This window comes from Callithrix jacchus, chromosome 12 (assembly GCF_049354715.1).
Source record: "Callithrix jacchus isolate 240 chromosome 12, calJac240_pri, whole genome shotgun sequence".
NCBI lineage: Eukaryota > Metazoa > Chordata > Mammalia > Primates > Cebidae > Callithrix > Callithrix jacchus.
The window spans coordinates 123,496,901-123,513,903 of record NC_133513.1 but is presented as its reverse complement, the minus strand read 5'-3'; the positions used below and the strand labels follow the sequence as shown (position 1 = coordinate 123,513,903).

At 52.5% G+C, this 17,003-nt stretch overlaps 1 protein-coding gene across 1 annotated transcript in view; it reads right to left on the bottom strand.

Moving 5' to 3' along the window:
- Nucleotides 1-17,003, bottom strand: part of GLRX3 (glutaredoxin 3) — a 71,429-nt gene that overhangs the window by 14,614 nt on the left and 39,812 nt on the right. The gene's annotated exons all lie outside the window — the stretch shown is intronic.

The following is a 17,003-nucleotide window of genomic DNA, read 5'->3' as shown; positions in this document are numbered from 1 at the left end:
ATGGCAATGGGTGCGTGATACAGGGGGTGGGGACGGCAAACCCCTATTGACATGAGAGTATAGTGAACACCGAGCACACCCAGAAAGAAGCAAGCCTTACTAAATGCCTGGACTGTGCAGGGTGCTGCCCACTCCCCTGCTCCGCAAAGCAGAACCCCGGTGTGAGGGTCAGGTAGGCCCCACCTGTCCCATGCAGCTTTTTAACAGGGGCCTGATGAAGTGCACAGAGAGCTTCTGAGAAGACCCGGCCTGATGGGCAGTGGGAACCTGGCTCCCTGTCCTTTCCCACCCTTCGGGCCTGATGCAAACAGGATGCAGGTGCCTGTGGGGCTCCTGGCACTGACCCATGGTACCCTGGGCCAGAAATGGCTTCAAGGACCATCCCTTGGGTCCAGCCAGCCACCTGGGGTCCTTCTCAACATTTGGCCTTGGCCTCCTCCTCCAGTCCATGTCAGGTCACTAGAGCTGCAGTCCTTGCACCCTCTGTCCGGTGGTCAGCAGCCACCACCCACATGGCCTGCCCGCACCTGGGTTTCTGGCCTGCACAGTTCCTCCTGCTGAAGTGGCCCAGGCCAATGTATTTCCAGCAGTATTTCCGTTTCCATCAGCCCTACCCTGCCCAGGAGGGGCTCCCAATCACTCTAAGGAGCAGCCCCACACTTACGATGGACCTTCATCCACTGCAGGCCCCTAGTGCCAGCTGCATGGGGTCCCCTGAGTGACCAAGTGACTTGGCAGGGATGCTGGATGTGCACAAGCAGATGGCATCCGGAGCCTCCATGGAGCCAGCACTGGGGAGCAAGGGGACATGGCAGGATGAGACCTGTACCCAGGAGGGAGCGACGAGGGACCACTGAAGCCAGAGTGCCACCGAGGAGCCAGCATGACTCAGGGACCCCAGCAGAGCCTCTCCACAGACCCATCCCCAGCCTTCCCTGTCCTGGAAGGCACCACGTTCCCAGCTCACCCACAATGGCCAGAAGGCAGGGGCTGAGCCTGCCAGTTACCTGAGAAATGATGGAAATGGACAAGCCTCAGATCACCCTCCTCACTTTAAATCTGTACCAGGGAAGGATTCAGAACACATATTCTGTCGGCCTGGAGGCGCCCGGCTGGGAGGTCTGGGAGAATTGCAGAGCCTCTGTCTGTGTCTCTCTCTCTTGCTCCCTCTTGCTCTCTAGCAGCATGCCACATCTGACTCAAAGCCCAGTGGTGACAGCCAACGGAGGCTAAGGCTCTGTGGAGACAAAATCTCTGGGTACGCCAGTGGTCACCCTGCCGCTCTGTCCCTGCTGGACCCACACACAGCTCGGCCCAACCAACACCTGGCCATTTTCCAGGGGGTGCTTCCAGGATCCCTGGGGCTCCTCCATCGTCTGCCTGCCTGCCCAGTCACTAGCCTGGGACCTCCAGGGGCCAGCAGGGCAGCGGGCGTGGGCAGGAGAGGAGGTGAGAAAAGTCACAGGTCCCCATCCTGTCCCCCAGCACAGCCCCAAACAGGCTCGGGAGAAACTGAGGCAGGGAGCAGTGAGCTGAGTCACCGAGCACCCACTCTGCTCTGAGCACCGCTCTATACCCCAGGGATGCAGGAGGGAGGCAAGGGCAGCCAGACATCCTAGTGGGAGGAAGAGACAGACAGTGAAGTAGAGATATACAGAGACATTGAGGCAGAGATACAGAGACAGAGACACAGAGAATGAGAGAGAAAGAGACAGAGAGAGGGGCAGTGAGGCTCCTGAGAAACCCTTCCCATAGTCAGAGAGAGAGCCTGGTGGGAAGGGGGCTTCAGAGGGGCAGGAGTGTGAAGGAGGCAGTTGAAGGGGGGTGCCAGGCAGCATCCAGACGTGGGTGAGGAGGGCCTAAGAGAGCCGCGCAGAGCGAGTGCACCTGCTGTCACTCAGGGGCCACTTCTACCACCATTGTGGGGAGCCCTGCAGACCCAGCCTGGGAGGGCCTGGGAGAGGCCCCTGCAGGCTGGAGGACGTGTGACCTGCAGTGTCATTTGAAAAGACCCATCCCCGACCTGGGAGAGCTGGGTGGAAGGGGAGGTGGCTGTGGGCGAAGGGCAGGAGGGAGCCTTCAGTGATGGCTGTTCCCCGTCTGGCTGTGGGTGCTTGGGGTGGAACTGTCTAGAAGTCTACGTGCCCACACACGCGCAGACGGGCACACACAGAACTGAAGTCAGAACGAGGCTGGTGGTATACCGGCAGCCATCCCGCCTGTGCTCCCACATTCCGATTTTGCAAGATGCCCCCGCTGCGGGGAACAGGGCAGGGTTCACCGGGTCTCCCAGTGCCATCCCTCCCCATTGCCTGTGAACCCACAGCTCTCTCAAAATGTATTTTAAACTCCCACCACGGGCACATGGAGAAGAGGACATAACAGCCCACATGGATGCCTGGAAATGAGGCAGCTCCACAGACCAGGACCTGGGCAGGAAGGGCATGTGGAAAAGGGGTCAGGGCAACACTGGGACCCATGGGGACTGTGGGAAGAGGGAGTGGGGCTTCAGAGAAGCAGGCACGGGGTGGCTGCCAGGGGCTCTCACAGGCAGGAAGAGACAGGGAAACAGATTTCCACCAGGGCGCCCAGTCCCAGGGCTGTGTCGCCCTAGACTCCGGCTGAATTCCCTCCAAATAGCAATGCTTTGTGTGGAAATTAACCAAACTTACAAATTTGACAAGTCATTTGAGTTTGGGAACAATGCTAGTTTGCCAAAATGACTCTTCCCTCTTTAATTAAAATCTTTTATTAACTGCCAAGCTAATACCTTCCCCCAAGACAGACGAGATAATGAGCTCACATCCATCAGCCCAGGAGGGCAGCCGTCCACAGAGGCTGGGGTGGGCTCAGGAGAGGAGCACCAGCCCCACAGGCACCCCTCACTCTCCCGCAGGGACAGCCCCAAACGCAGGCAGGAGTCCCATTCAGGACACATGTCAGGCCTACCAGAAGGTCCCTGCCAGGATCAGGGTGGCCCAGCCAGTGGCCTCCAGCCCAGCACTTTGCAGGTTCCAATGTCCCCCACCACTGCTACTGCCACACACCTGGTGAGGCTACAGGGCCACCTGGAGGGCAGAGCCCTGTCCCAGTGGGTCCCACCATGCTCTTTTGGTCACTGAGTAGGGCAGGTTTTGGAGGCCAACAGGAACCACCCCTGGACACCAGAAGCCTCTGTAAGGACCTCAGCCAGTAGCAGTCAGGGCACCAGGCAGGGACAAAGACCCAACACGGCCCAGTGCAGACCCAGCCCTCCCCGACACAGGGGCAGGCTCTGAAAGGGGCTGTCCACCAGCCTGGTTCATCCCTCAGTGATGGTCCAAACTCCATCTTTATTTCCCTTCATTAGAAACACTTCAAACACAGACAAGAATAGGGATCCAGCCAACAAGAACCCAAGCGTACGCCTATAGCTGCTGCCTTCTACCACACCCTCCGAACGCCTGTACAATACCCGTTAAGTCCACACTGATAGAACGATCGAATAGCCGGGCGCGGTGGCTCACGCCTGTAATCCCAGCACTTTGGGAGGCAGAGGCGGGAGGATCACGAGGTCAAGAGATCGAGACCATCCTGGCCAACATGGTGAAACCCTGTCTCTACTAAAAGTACAAAAACTTAGCTGGGCGTGGTGGTGCGTGCCTGTAATCCCAGCTACTCAGGAGGCTGAGGCAGGAGAATTACTTGAAACCAGAAAACGAAAGTTGCAGTGAGCTGGGATCGCACCACTGTACTCCAGCCTGGCAATAGAGTGAGATTCTGTCTCAAAAAAAAAAAAAGAATGATCAAATAGATTGGAAAATGGAGAGAAGGTTGTGTGCAGTGGCTCACGTCTGTAATCCCAGCACTTTGGGAGGCCAAGGAGGGAAGATCGCTTGAGCTCAGGAGTTCAAGTCCAGCCTGGGCAACATGGCAAAACCCCATCTCTACAAAAAAAATACAAAAAAATTTGCCAGGTGTGATGACGGCTGTGGTCCCAGCTACTCAGGAGGCTGAGGTGGGAGGATCGTGTGAGCCCAGGAGGTAGAGGCTGTAGTGAGCTGTGTTCACACCACTGCACTCTAGCCTGGGTGACAGAGACCCTGTCTCCAAAAGAAAAAAAAAAATGGAGAAAAGAGACGAATACGCAGAAGTCTCCACGTAGACCTCAGTAATTCACGGGATACTCCCTCTCAGGGACACTCATTCAGTGCGGGCTGCACATGGAATTGCCAACCCACCCTAGAGAAGGAGGGAGGAGGAGGCACTGTGCGGGAGACGCGGGAGGGGACCAAGGTCAGTGTCGTCAGCAGCCTCGACCCTCGACGTGACAGAAGGAGGGTGGCGCTTTGCCTGTATGGGCTTCCCGGCAAAACAGCACTGCCCCAACCTGACCGGGAGAAAACCCCAGTCGAGAAACGGTCTTCAAAATACCAAAATACTCTTCACACCGTCAAGGTCACCAGAGACGAGGAGGGTGGGAGAAATGCTGCAGCCAGGGAGCCTGGGGTGGCGGCGGAGACCCGGTAAGGCGGGGTCCCGGGACAGAAGGGGACGTCCGCTCTATGGACTCCAGCTAATAGTACCTGTCACTATCTGGTCATTCGTTATAACAAATGCACGACACTCGTGCAAGATGTTCACGGGGGGGGGGGCGGGGGCCGGGGGCAGCAGGGGTGTAATAAGAACTCCGGACTACCTGCTCAATTTTTCTGTAAATCTCAAACTGTTCTAAAAATAAAGCCCATTGATGTCCTAAAAACCCAAACCTCAACTGTCCCCAAGGTCCCTTGGCTCCCGTCGAAGGGACACAGAAGGTTCACTGGGGCTAAGGAATAAAACACTCGCGGGGAGGGCCGACCCCGGTGGGGCGGAGGCCAGGCCCTGCGGCTGCAGCCCGCCCGGGCTTGGGGACGGGGCAAGGAGCCCGGATGGGCCGGGGCCGGGGCCGGGGCCGGGGCCGGGGCCGGGGCCAGCTCCGCTCCCTTCTCTCCGTCTCGAGTCGCAGCCCAGGCAGGACGGACAGGGTGTCCCCTGCACAGCCGCGCGCCCCGGGCCAGGATGCAGCAGCACCCACCCCGAGGAGGCTCGACCCCCAGCCAGGCTGCCCCCGGGACTCCGGGGACGGGCGGGCAGGGCTCGGAGGTTCCGCCCTGCTTCCCCCCCACCCCACCCCCGCCGCTGCTCCCAGCACGACCGCCCCCAGGGCTCGTGCGCGGCCCCGTTTCCCGGTCGCGCTGGAAAAGGCTCAGCAGCCACAGGCAGCGGGGCAGGGCTCTGGGCCAGACCCGGGGGTTCCAGTCCCGGCCACGCGGCACCGCGGACTCCGCTCCGCTCCTGCAGGTACACGCGGGACTTGCAGGTAACGCCCGGGCTGGGCCCAGCACCAGGTGACCCCGGCACAGGTGTGCATGCGCTCGCGCCGAGAACCTTCCAGGCGCTTCACGTGCCGAGGAGGCCCGGGCAGGTCAGTGCCGGCCGCGCGCCCTGGACCCCGTGCACCGTGGGGGTCGCGCGCTCCGGGATCCGGGCTGACTCCTGCGCGCTCCGCGGTCCTCGCGCGCCCCCTGGCGCCTGGAGACCGCCCCTGCAAACGGCGCTGCCCGACTGGAACGCGGCGCACAGCGCCCTCGCGTGGACCCGCGCCGCCACCGCCCGCCACGGAGGTCTGCAGCCGACGTGGCCTCCCTGGGACTTGCCGGACCTGGATGCTGCAGCAGCAACCAGGGGACGAAGGCACCCTGGGCCATTTTGCATACGTAGAAACGGAGGCTTTGAAGTCCTGGAGCGGGTGCATTGACTCCGCCTATGACAGAAGATTCAGTTCGTGCCCCGGCCTTGTCCCCCCGGTCACACCAGGCTGCAGTGGCAGCAAAGCTCTCAACTGGCGGGCCCCTGGGCATCACCAGCGGTTGCTGACCCCAGGGTGTCCCTGCAGCCCCCACGTCCAGGGCACCCCGGGGGATCCAGGCCAGGCAGTGCTCGCGATCAGCTTCTGCCATGGCGTCTGATTCCAGGGCTGGTTCCTGCACGCGCTCCCCCCACCCCCCGCACCCAGTGGCATCACCTGGACCCTGGCACCAGGGGCTGCACACCTCCCCAGCAGCGCAGGGCAGCCGCCTCCAGAAGAGACGTGCACCGGCCGCCCCCAGGAGCACACGCCCGGAGCCTGCGCAGCCCCTCCCGGCGTGGACCCCTGACCCCACCCGTGTGTTCCAGGGCCCGGGAATGGGGACAGAAACAGTGGGAAGCGAGGGGGGCACGCGTGGGCGGGGCGATCTGTCCCATGAAGCTGCCAAGGCCCCAGACTTTCTAAATTCACAAGGCAGCCTTCCCGGCCACTGGCAGGTGTATTTGTCAAGGTAAGAGGACAGGACACATTTTAACGTTTGTTCGCTTTACTTAAAACTTCCAGTGTTGGCATACGGCATGGGAGGGTCTCAATCTGAACTGCTGCTCCCAAGGTGCCCAGGGTGACCTCACCCTCTGAAGACCCAGGTAATGGAGCCGCTGTAAGGCCCCGACACTCCCACCTGTGTCAGACCTGCCTTCAGAGAGAATCCGTCCCCCTGCCCCAGGCCTAAACATAGGGCTTCTGTGGTCCGGGAGAAGCAGATCTGGAGCTGGGTTTGAACCCTGCTGAGCCACTCGCCCCTTGGGTGAGAGCTTTGGCAAATTCCTGAGCTTTTCCCAGGGGCAAAAACAACACCCAAAGGCCATGGTGCTGGAGGAGGGGTGTCTAAATAGGCACTGTGCTTCGGGTAGGGCAGAGCCTTCACTGAGGGCTGCTCTTGTGATGCCAGTGTTTTCTCCTTCCTGCAGAGCTGATCACCCTCTCTGCCTACCACTAGGACCAGTATGGGAACAGCCCAGCACTCCTCCCTCCACTCACTGCTGTCCCTGGTCACCCACAGGAACCCATGTCTCCCTCCCAAGCCACAGGAACCAATTCCCTGACTCCTCACACTTTGTGTGGGTTAAGAGCGCAAACTGCAGCCAGGAGACCAGGCTCCAATCCCAGGTCCACCAGGTACTATGACCACAAGCAGTCTGCTCCACCCAATCCCAGGTCCACCAGGTACTATGGCCACAAGCAGTTTGCTTCACCCAAGCCTCAATTTCCCCATGGGTCAAATGGGACTGATGACGCCTACCTCATCCGGTTGTGGTGAGAACTCAATGACAACATGAGTCATCCATTCAGGACAGCACCTGTTTGCTGTGGTGGTTTCAGCATTGGGTGGAGTGTGTCCCCACAGGAATGCATATAGAATAAGGGGTCACAGGTAACTGGGTGTGTGAATTTCTCTAGTGAGCAGTTCAAAGCAAGTTCAAAGAGAAGATTCATGGTTAAGCTGAGTGTCCCTTTAACAGAATCTCCAAGAAAGGAGAACCCGGGGGTCAGGGCTCGAGCTCCCCAACCTCCTCCAGCCACACTCCTTGAAGCATGGCTGGCTTCCCAGGCTTGCCACCTGTGTGGTCCCGTGGGGCCCTGCACTCAGACAGACCACACTCCGTTTCGGTTGCATGTTCTGCTGTCACCATCTCAAAATTCTTAATAATTTTATCTTTAACTTGTGCCATTAGTGCAGAGGGACCACAGAGCATGCATGTGAGCAGAGAACTGGCTGCTCCTTGCCACCCGGCTAACACACAGGGTTCACAATGTGCCAGAAGCAGCGTTCCACTGGGCCACAGTGTCGGGGGTGATGAGACTCTCGGCGAGGGCAACGTCGCCATGTAACCGGCTATGACGGGAAAGCTGGAGCTGACAGTTCTGGCGCCATGCATTCCAATCACCCCAGAACTTGCTTCCAGCCCAGAACGAGAGCAACTGCATTCTAGGAAACATGGATGACCGAGGAAGCCTGTATATCCTCTCTGCCTTGTCTCCTGCTCTACTAGCCAACTACTCACACCGAAGATGGCACAGAAGGCGGGCAATGAGAGGGCAGCCCACAGCTCCTTCTTAGCCCAAAGGCAGCACTTGCTGGGAGAATGTGCATGGATCAAGAGCATTTCCTTGTGTGCGGCGCCTCCATCATCCTGGCAGAAGCTGAGATACACAGATGGGCCAGCTCAGGTATCCCACACACAAGCTAAATGCTCTTACATTTATATTTGAAATTCCCACTGCATGGTGTAAAGAAAAGCAGAAACATTCATGTAATAAATTAAATACCTGATTTTTTTTTACTTAGAATATTAAGTAGCAAATCAAAAACACCCAGGGGAGAAGGTTTTATATCTTAGCACCTTCAAGGGTACTTTTTGCCTGCTTTCTAAACAAACCCTAAAGTTTATGCACCTGCTCGCAAGCCCTACCCAGCAACACAGGAGGCTCCTTCCCTGGGCGGACCAGGGAACAGCAGAGTGCCGCAGCCCTGACGGGAACCCAGGGCTCCAGGGCTTAGCTGCAGGAGGAGGGCAGAACCTACCGTCACCCCAGAGCATGACTAGTGGGATGTCCTCTTCAACAGGAATATGTGTTCTTACATTTAAGTTTGTGAAATTACACACGCTTCCTACACCTTAGTGCATGGGGTTTTCAGGGATGAAGACAATGCTGGCATGGAGGCTGGCCTGGAAAATCCAGCACGCTACCCGTGGGCCACCACCTGCCATCTCGGCCTCTCGGCTCAGGACTGTCCCTGCCAGGTCTGCTCTTGCTTCTCACCAGCAACTTTGGACAGCCAAGCATGCTGCAGCGTGGAACACGCTCCTCCCCACCAGGAGCCTTTGATTCTAGGACAAGACTCCCGACATGAGGAGACCCGCAGATGCCCCCTACCTGCACCCACCAAGAGCAAATGCCCTGGCCTGCCTCCAGACCTAAAGGTAAAATGGAGGGATATGTTGGGGCTCAGAAAATGCTCCCCTAAGGCCTGGGATTTTGACACACTGAGTACTAGGAACTGTAGGACACCGGAAGGGCTCAGAAGCAAGGGCTCTCCGCCCTCTCTGGCCACTTCGCTTGCCCCCCACCACACCTCCCCTCAAGGCAGGCCACAGAAAGTAGAATCCCTCTTCCCCAGTGCAGGTCATAGAAACCAGAACCCTCTCCCGCAAAGCCAGCCTCAAAACCTAGAAATACGACTCTACCCTCCCCTGGCCTTTGTGCAGGAGCGTAACCAAGCAGCTGCACTTCAAATGCATTTGGAACTTTTCCCTTTTTTCTTTAATCTTGACATGTAACCTTACAGCAAACAGCAAGAGCCTTTTCCTTTAATCCTAAAATAAACTCCATACCCTCCCTTTCTCGCCGACACCCTCTTCAGGTGTGTGTATCCCTGTGCTAGCCTCTAATTACCTGCTTACCTCGAAGTTTAGGGGCTAATCTTGAGACAGAGCAAGCCTGGAAACCCAGCTGCAAAATCCCAGAGCTGACCTCAAGGCGGCCAGTCCAATCTGGCCACCGTTGAGATGACGCCAGCCTGCACTCCAGGGGGACTGAGGCCCAGGGCAGCCCCCGGAACAAGACACACATTGTACTCAGCATGACCCCTGCACGCCTCCCATCTCAAGCCCCGCCGGGTGCCCCTGTTTAAACCCTTGCCTTCTCCCCCAAAATTCAAAGTTGTTACTTGGGGTGCGAATCCGGCCAGCTCTCCATGACTAGTTCTGGTTAATAGTCACTTTCTACCAGACCTCGCTCTTGTTAACTGGACTCTAACTGGCGAGCAGCTGGACCTGCATTCCACTACAGGAGCTGGCCACAGAGGCATCCTCCACACTCCTTTATCTGAAAAGTAGATCCCAGACCCTCATCCCAGAAGGGCCCTGCCCAATACCTGGAAGGAAGGAACATTACACAGGGCCAAGGTTTCCCCATGCATTCAACGATCAGATTCTTCCTTTCATCCGGTCACATTTCTGCACGGTCACCCACTCTCAGATCTGAGTATGAACATGCAGTTTCTCTTGGGTCTTTATTTCTAAAGTCTCCTGTGTCACCTAAGTCTTTAAATAAATTTTATGCTTTTCCTTGTTAATCTATTGTAGGAGTGTTGGCTGTGCCCCTGGTGATGGGTGAGGAAAGGTATCCTCTTTTCTGCCCTTACAGAGACACGTGATAGGGCTCTCTGAGGGCATCCAAGCTCCTTCTGGCTTTTCTCTATTATACTGGGGCTTGTCCTTTTACGCACAGAACACCAGTCAAGAGCATAAAACTCCACTCTAATTCCTTTATAAATTACTACACATGCCTTCTCCCTGAATAGATGGCTCCCATATCCAGGTTATAAGCTTGGGCTCAATGACAGGGCTAGTGGGTAGGGAACTCGCTCCTGGGGACAGCAGGCTGGGAGATGAGGGGCCAAGAAACTCTTACCTCACCTTGGGCCACATGACAACCCCGAACCAGGGCAGGCTCTCTCTCTAGGAGTTCATATAGAAATCTTTAACTTCCTCAAATAAAACTTGATTTTCTGGGAAGAGATTAAATACAATTAACATTGTACCACTGACAACCATTTAGATGAATAACCATGGGGGAGAACAGGAGTCCTGGCACTTAATTTTTTATTTTTATTTTTTCCCAGAGAGGTTCTCATTTTGTCACCCACGCTGAAGTGCAGTGGCACAATCACTGTAGCCTTGACCTCCCCGACTCAAGCAATCCCACCTCAGCTCCCCAAGTAGCTGGGACTACAGGAGCACACCGTTTTTATTTTTTGTAGAGATGGGTTTTGCCATGTTGCTCAGGCTGGTCTCAAACTCCTGAGCTCAAGCAATCTGTCTGCCTCTGCCTCCCAAAGTGCTGCGATTACAGGCATGAGCCACTGTGCCCAGCCTGGCACTTAATTTGTAAAAGTCACACCATTCCTAACAGGAAGGTAAACATACAAGGTCACTTCAGAAGCCCCAGACTTTGGCAACTTCAGTCACTGGCACGCAGCGTGCTACCTCAGGGTGGCACAAGGCTTCAAGCACAGTATGGGCTCCGCACTGGATCCTTGTTCAAATCCTAGCTCCCAGCCCTAGAACCTACAACGTGGCCTCAATGCACCAGGACCCCTTCCTAAGGGATTCTGCTGCCTCCAGTGAGTCAGTGCATGTGCCCAGCCCATGAGCTGCCTGAGCTGTTCTGAATCTGAATGTCTCTAAATAGCAGACAAAGCTGTATGAAAAAAGGCCCCAAGACTCTGAAACCAGAATGGGATGCCAGTTATAAAAGCTTGTTTTTAAAGTTACACATCCTGGTGAATGAGGCATCAGGAAGCTAGTGCAGCTTGTGTCTGATTCGGAAAAGTGGACACCTTTCCTCACCCATCACAAGGGGCATAGCTGACACTCCTGTAACAAAAGAGATAAACAGGAGAAAAGCATAAGATGTATTTAATTAAAGTCTTAAATGTGACATGGGAGCCTTCAGAAATGAAGACCCAAAGACCCAAGAGAAACTGTCCATGTTTTCTTTTTTTTTTTTTTTGAGATGGTTTCGCTCTTGTTACCCAGGCTGGAGTGCAATGGCGTGATCTTGGTTCACCGCAACCTCCACCTCCTGGGTTCAAGCAATTCTCCTGCCTCAGCCTCCAGAGTAGCTGGGATTACAGGCACGCGCCACCATGCCCAGCTAATTTTTGTATCTTTAGGAGAGACGGGGTTTCACCATGTTGACCAGATGGTCTCGATCTCTTGACCTCGTGATCCACCGCCTCGGCCTCCAAAAGCGCTGGGATTACAGGCTTGAGCCACCGCACCCGGCCCAGAAACTATCCATGTTTACGTTGATTGATCAGTGGACAGCCGTGAGGAAATGTGACTGGACAAAAGGAAGGATCTAGGTCCTCAAACTCAACATCTGAAATGTGTATAAAGCAAGAATTCACTGGGTCTGGTGGCTCACACCTGTAATCCCCACATTTCGGGATGCCAAGGAGGGCAGATCCCGAGATCAGGAGTTCAAGACCAGCCTGACCAACATGAAGAAACCCCGTCTCTACTAAAAATACAAAACTTAGCCATGGTGGCACACGCCTGTAATCCCAGCTACTTAGGAGGCTGAGGCAGAACTGCTTGAACCCAGGAGGCAGAGGTTGCAGTGAGCTGAGACTGTGCCATCACACTCCAGCCTCGGCAACAGAGTGAGACTCCTGTCTTAAAAAAAAAAAAAAATCAAATCAAATTGTTTTTATTTGGAAAGGTTTGAATTTTAAAAGTAGCAATTGTGAAATTAAGAAAACTCATTTTAGGTCGGGCATGATGACTCATGCCTGTAATCCCAACACTTTGGAAGGCTGAGGTGGGAGGATCACTGGAGTCCAGGAGAGTGAGACCAGCCTGGGCAACACTGGGACTTCACCTTTACAAAACACACACACACACACACAGCCGGGCACAGTGGTGCCTGCCTGTCATCCCAGCTACTGAGGAGCCTGATGTGGGAGGATCTGGAGCCGGGGAGGTCAAGGACACAGCAAGCCATGATTGCACCACTGCACTCAAGCCTGAGTGACAGAGGAGACCCTATCTTAAGCTTGTAATGTTTAATTTGACTGTCGAGATAGGTCTTATTTGTATAATTCTTTTCAATAAGGCAGGTAATGATTGCAAAGTGTTTAAAATGTATTAAAGTTGTTTCAGATATTACACTTCTCTTTTTTTTTTTTCCTTTTAAGACGGAGTTTTGCTGTTGTTACCCAGACTGGAGTGCAATGGCACAAACTCAGCTCACCACAACCTCCGCCTCCTGGGTTTAAGCAATTCTCCTGCCTCAGCCTCCTGAGTAGCTGGGACTACAGGCATGCACCACCATGCCCAGCTAATTTTTATATTTTTAGTAGAGACGGGGTTTCACCTTGTTGACCAGGATGGTGACCTCATGATCCACCCGCCTCGGCCTCCCAAAGTGCTGGGATTATAGGCATGAGCCACCGCACCCGGCTAAACATTTTTTAAGTTATTAAATGAGATTTTCTAATTATTAAAATATGCTATTTTTAAAAATTAGTCTACTCCTCAGTAGACTTAGACATTTTTGTAAAGAATGGAAATGGCAAATAATTTTTTTCTTTCCTTCTTAAGTTAATGATAAATCCAGAGGGACCAAGGGGGACTTCCTGATGGTTCTACAAGGCTCAGTGTTCAACCAAAAAAGGCAAAAACATGTAAGTCACACATAGGCAAAGCCAACCAAACCCGCCAGGTCCCGGTAGTTCAACAAAGAGCATTTATATTATGATAGCAAGTTTCAACACATTCATCAACAAGGCAGTCTCAAAACAGTCAGTCAACCCCCAGAGTTTAAAAAGTAGAGCCCTGAGGAAGGGCTGCTCGGCTGTACCCTCTAATGTGGCTAATGCTCTCTAACCCCCAGAAAAGGGGCAGACTTAAGCCCGAGCCAGAATCCTGGCAATTCACCAGTTTCTCATCACAGCTGGAAAGGTAGCTACATCCCACACAGCTCTGAAAGGGAGGCCTCCGGGGAGGGGTAAGCCTCAGGTTTGGGAGTCCCAGACCCTGGATGCAAGCCCCAGCTCCAAGCCTGTAGCTATGCCCTTGAGAGAGCTGCTTTCTCCCCTCACCTGCAAAGGAGAATTCCACAAACTATCTAGGCCTCTTTCACTGGTTTTTGTTTTTCTTTCCATTTTTTATTACAAAGCAAAATCAAGAGTTTTTATTAAAAAAAAAAAAAGTTCATTCCTGCAGGCTTATTTCCACTAAACAGATACCAATTCCCTAAGAAGCCTTCCTACAAGGAAGCACAAACATGCAAGTCAAGCGGAGTTAACTTAGTATGAGGGCCTGTCTGGTTCCTATTCTAGAAGGGAAATTCTGACATGTGAGGTTTGGTTTCTAAGTTATCAGGCAGATGGAGAGCCTCCCACAGCACCAGCTCTATCCTAAGCACCACACAGCTTCAACCCATCAGATGCCACACGGAGCTCCACTACAGACTCAACAGAGCAGGCAGAGGAAGGGAGGGCAGGCAGAGCTGGTCACAGGCTCTGGCCAGGGTCCACGCTCCCCAATGCGCAGTGGTGCTTCTAGGGACAGAAATATGTCCAGACATGAAAACCCTCCATACAAAACCTGCCTGGAGGGTCCCTCCCGCCACAAGCACCCCACAAAGCCTCACGTGTGGGACAAGATCCAAATGACACATTGTCACCTTTCCTTGCGAACTGAATAGATTTCTCCAATTCAGAAAATAACTTTGTCTCTAGAATTTGAGATTCAGAGAGGATTTCAATTCCAATACAACAAGGGCAGGCTCAAGTATACACCCATTCACAAACTCTCTTTTGTTAGAAAATTCAATAAGGGAAGTTCAGTTGGGCTCAAGAATCTTACTTGACTTCCTAAAATACACTAATAAAATCAGATTAAGAATAGCCATCAATCCCCTTGCATGAACAAGATCTCTTGATTATTCCCCCATGTCTGGCCAGAAACAACTGGAAAATAGAAATATGCTGCACTGTCACCCCAACCTACCTGGAGTCAATGGAGCCAATGACAATCAGAATTTAAGAGGATAAATTCATATAGGACAGTGGCAACTCCACAAAAACTCTCAATACTCATCCTGACTCAGACCAGGATGGCTCAACAAAGGATGACGTCCCTGCTGTCTTCCGTCCTGCAGGAGTCAGCCAAAGGGAAAGGGGTCTCCCTAACGTGCACTGGCCAAGTAACATTATCAGAGCCATGGCCTCCGGGCCAGAGCAGTGTTTCCCAAATTGTAGGTAGCCATTTGTGTTAAAAGTTGTGCATTCTGCACACACTGGTATTTACAATGCATAATTAAGAAAACCCACTGGTGTATGTTTTTCTTGTATACCAATAATTAAGCCACTATTGTTGGCACTGTGTTTTTCTATTTGAACACTGAAGGAGTGAAAGTACTTCCCACATGTATGAATTTACTACTAAAACCTTGGCAAAAAAAGAAAAAAAATTGTCTAAAATGTGTGGGTGAAACCTGTTAAGCAAGTGTGTTTCTAGCCCCCCCAACTCCACCCCCTGAAAGCTGGACATCAACTGTATACCCTAAGTTGCTTAAGGGGATTTCACTATTATATAAAGTCAACAAAAAGGAAGTAGTTGTATACATGTAACACTGTATACAGACGGGAGGGGAGATAACGAATATTAAAGAAACATTCTCGTCTTCCTCTACCTTTTGTCCCCTGATACCTAGTCTACTTTTTAAATTTTCAGACTTCACTGCTTTTTGAATTCCTAATTCTAATTTTCACATTATTAAGGGAAAAGCATATATAATAAAGGTTTTAGTTATTCCCATGCACAGTATGAAAACAAAAGTTGTACATTTTATTTGTATGAGCATTAGGAAAAAAACTGGCTTATTGAATCTGTGATGGCAAAGATATTCTTGCTTAGGATAAAGTTAAAAGCTGACTTAGAAAATATACTAGGACAGAAAAAGCAGTATGCAAATGATGTGAGTCTGAGATAAATATACAAAAAAAGTATGGAGTGCTCCTCCATGACAAACATCCCTGCAGCCAATGGCTTCATAACACTTCAGTTAAATTCTACTTCTGTCTGCATTCTACAAGTTTTACTTACACAATGATTTTCATGTAAAACAGAAACAAGGAAGTTCTCATGGACCAATGCACTAAATTTAGAGCCTAACTACACACAATGCCAAGAAAACCCACCATCACGGGCATCCTAACTCCTAGCAGAAGGCAAGGCCACATCCAGCTTTATAACTTGTACAGACCACCCTGTGTAACACACAGTATAAATCAGTGCTCTACTCTTTACACAATCAAAACAGAAGAAAACAGCCTGAGCTCGAGACATCAGCAGTGCGCAGGTGGTGGGCTAATCTTACCTAGGAATAGATTCACTCGGTCCTCTGTATTCTTCTAAATTACTGACTTCTGCTTCCCTTTCCTTGTTGCCACCAGACAGTACCAGCGTCTTAACTACCCAGACAACAGGGTGGGGTAATATAATGAAGGGAATGTGCCACAAGCACAAAAAAACTCAGGACCATGAGGTGAATTTAGCCATCCTATTTAAAGCCTGAACTGTGGAAGCCTAGTGGAGCAACTATTTCTCAAGTATGTTAGATTCAGGATGAAAAATTGTGTTAAAATGTTCAAGAACTTCAAACTGCTCTCAACAAGGACCAAAGGACTGTGAGGACCAAATCAACATTTATTGTAAGTATGTGGGCCAAGTGCAGTGGCGAATGCCTGTAAATTCCAGCACTTTAGGAGGCTGGGGCAGGAGATCTCGTCTCTACAAGAAATAAAAAAATTAGGTGGGCACGGCGGTGCATGCCTGGTGGTCCCAGCTACTCAGGAGGCTGAGGCCAGAGGGTCACTTGGTCCCGAGAAGTCTAGGCTGCAGTAAGCCATGATCCCGCCACTGCCCTCCAGCCTGGAAGACAGAGCCAGATCCTGTCTCAATAAGATAGACGAGAGAGAGAGAGAGAGAGAGAGAGAGAGAGAGAGAGAGAGAGAGAGAGAGAGAGAGAGATAGACAGACAGATTGATAGATAGATAGATAGATAGATAGATAGATGATAGATAGATAGATAGATAGATAGATAGACAGACAGATAGATAGACAGATAGATAGATAGAGGCTTACAACAAATGATAGCACTTTCTGTTCTTTTTGTCATGACTACCCATTCTTCTAGGCCTTATGAAAAAACTGCTTGCTGGGCCGGGCGTGGTGGCTCACGCCTGTAATCCCAGCACTTTAGGAGGCCAAGGCAGGTGGATCAGGAGGTCAAGAGATCGAGACCATCCCGGTCAACATGGTGAAACCCCGTCTCTACTAAAAATACAAAAAATTAGCTGGGCAGGGTGGCACGTGCCTGTAATCCCAGCTACTCAGGAGGCTGAGGCAGAAGAATTGCCTGAACCCAGGAGGCGGAGGCTGCGGTGAGCTGAGATCGCGCCATTGCACTCCAGCCTGGGTAACAAGAGCGAAACTCCGTCTCAAAAAAAAGAAAGAAAAAAGTGCTTACTGTACCATATCCAATGAGAAATCATTTTCCTCTTGGGTTTCTTGAGAATTCACTACTAGGG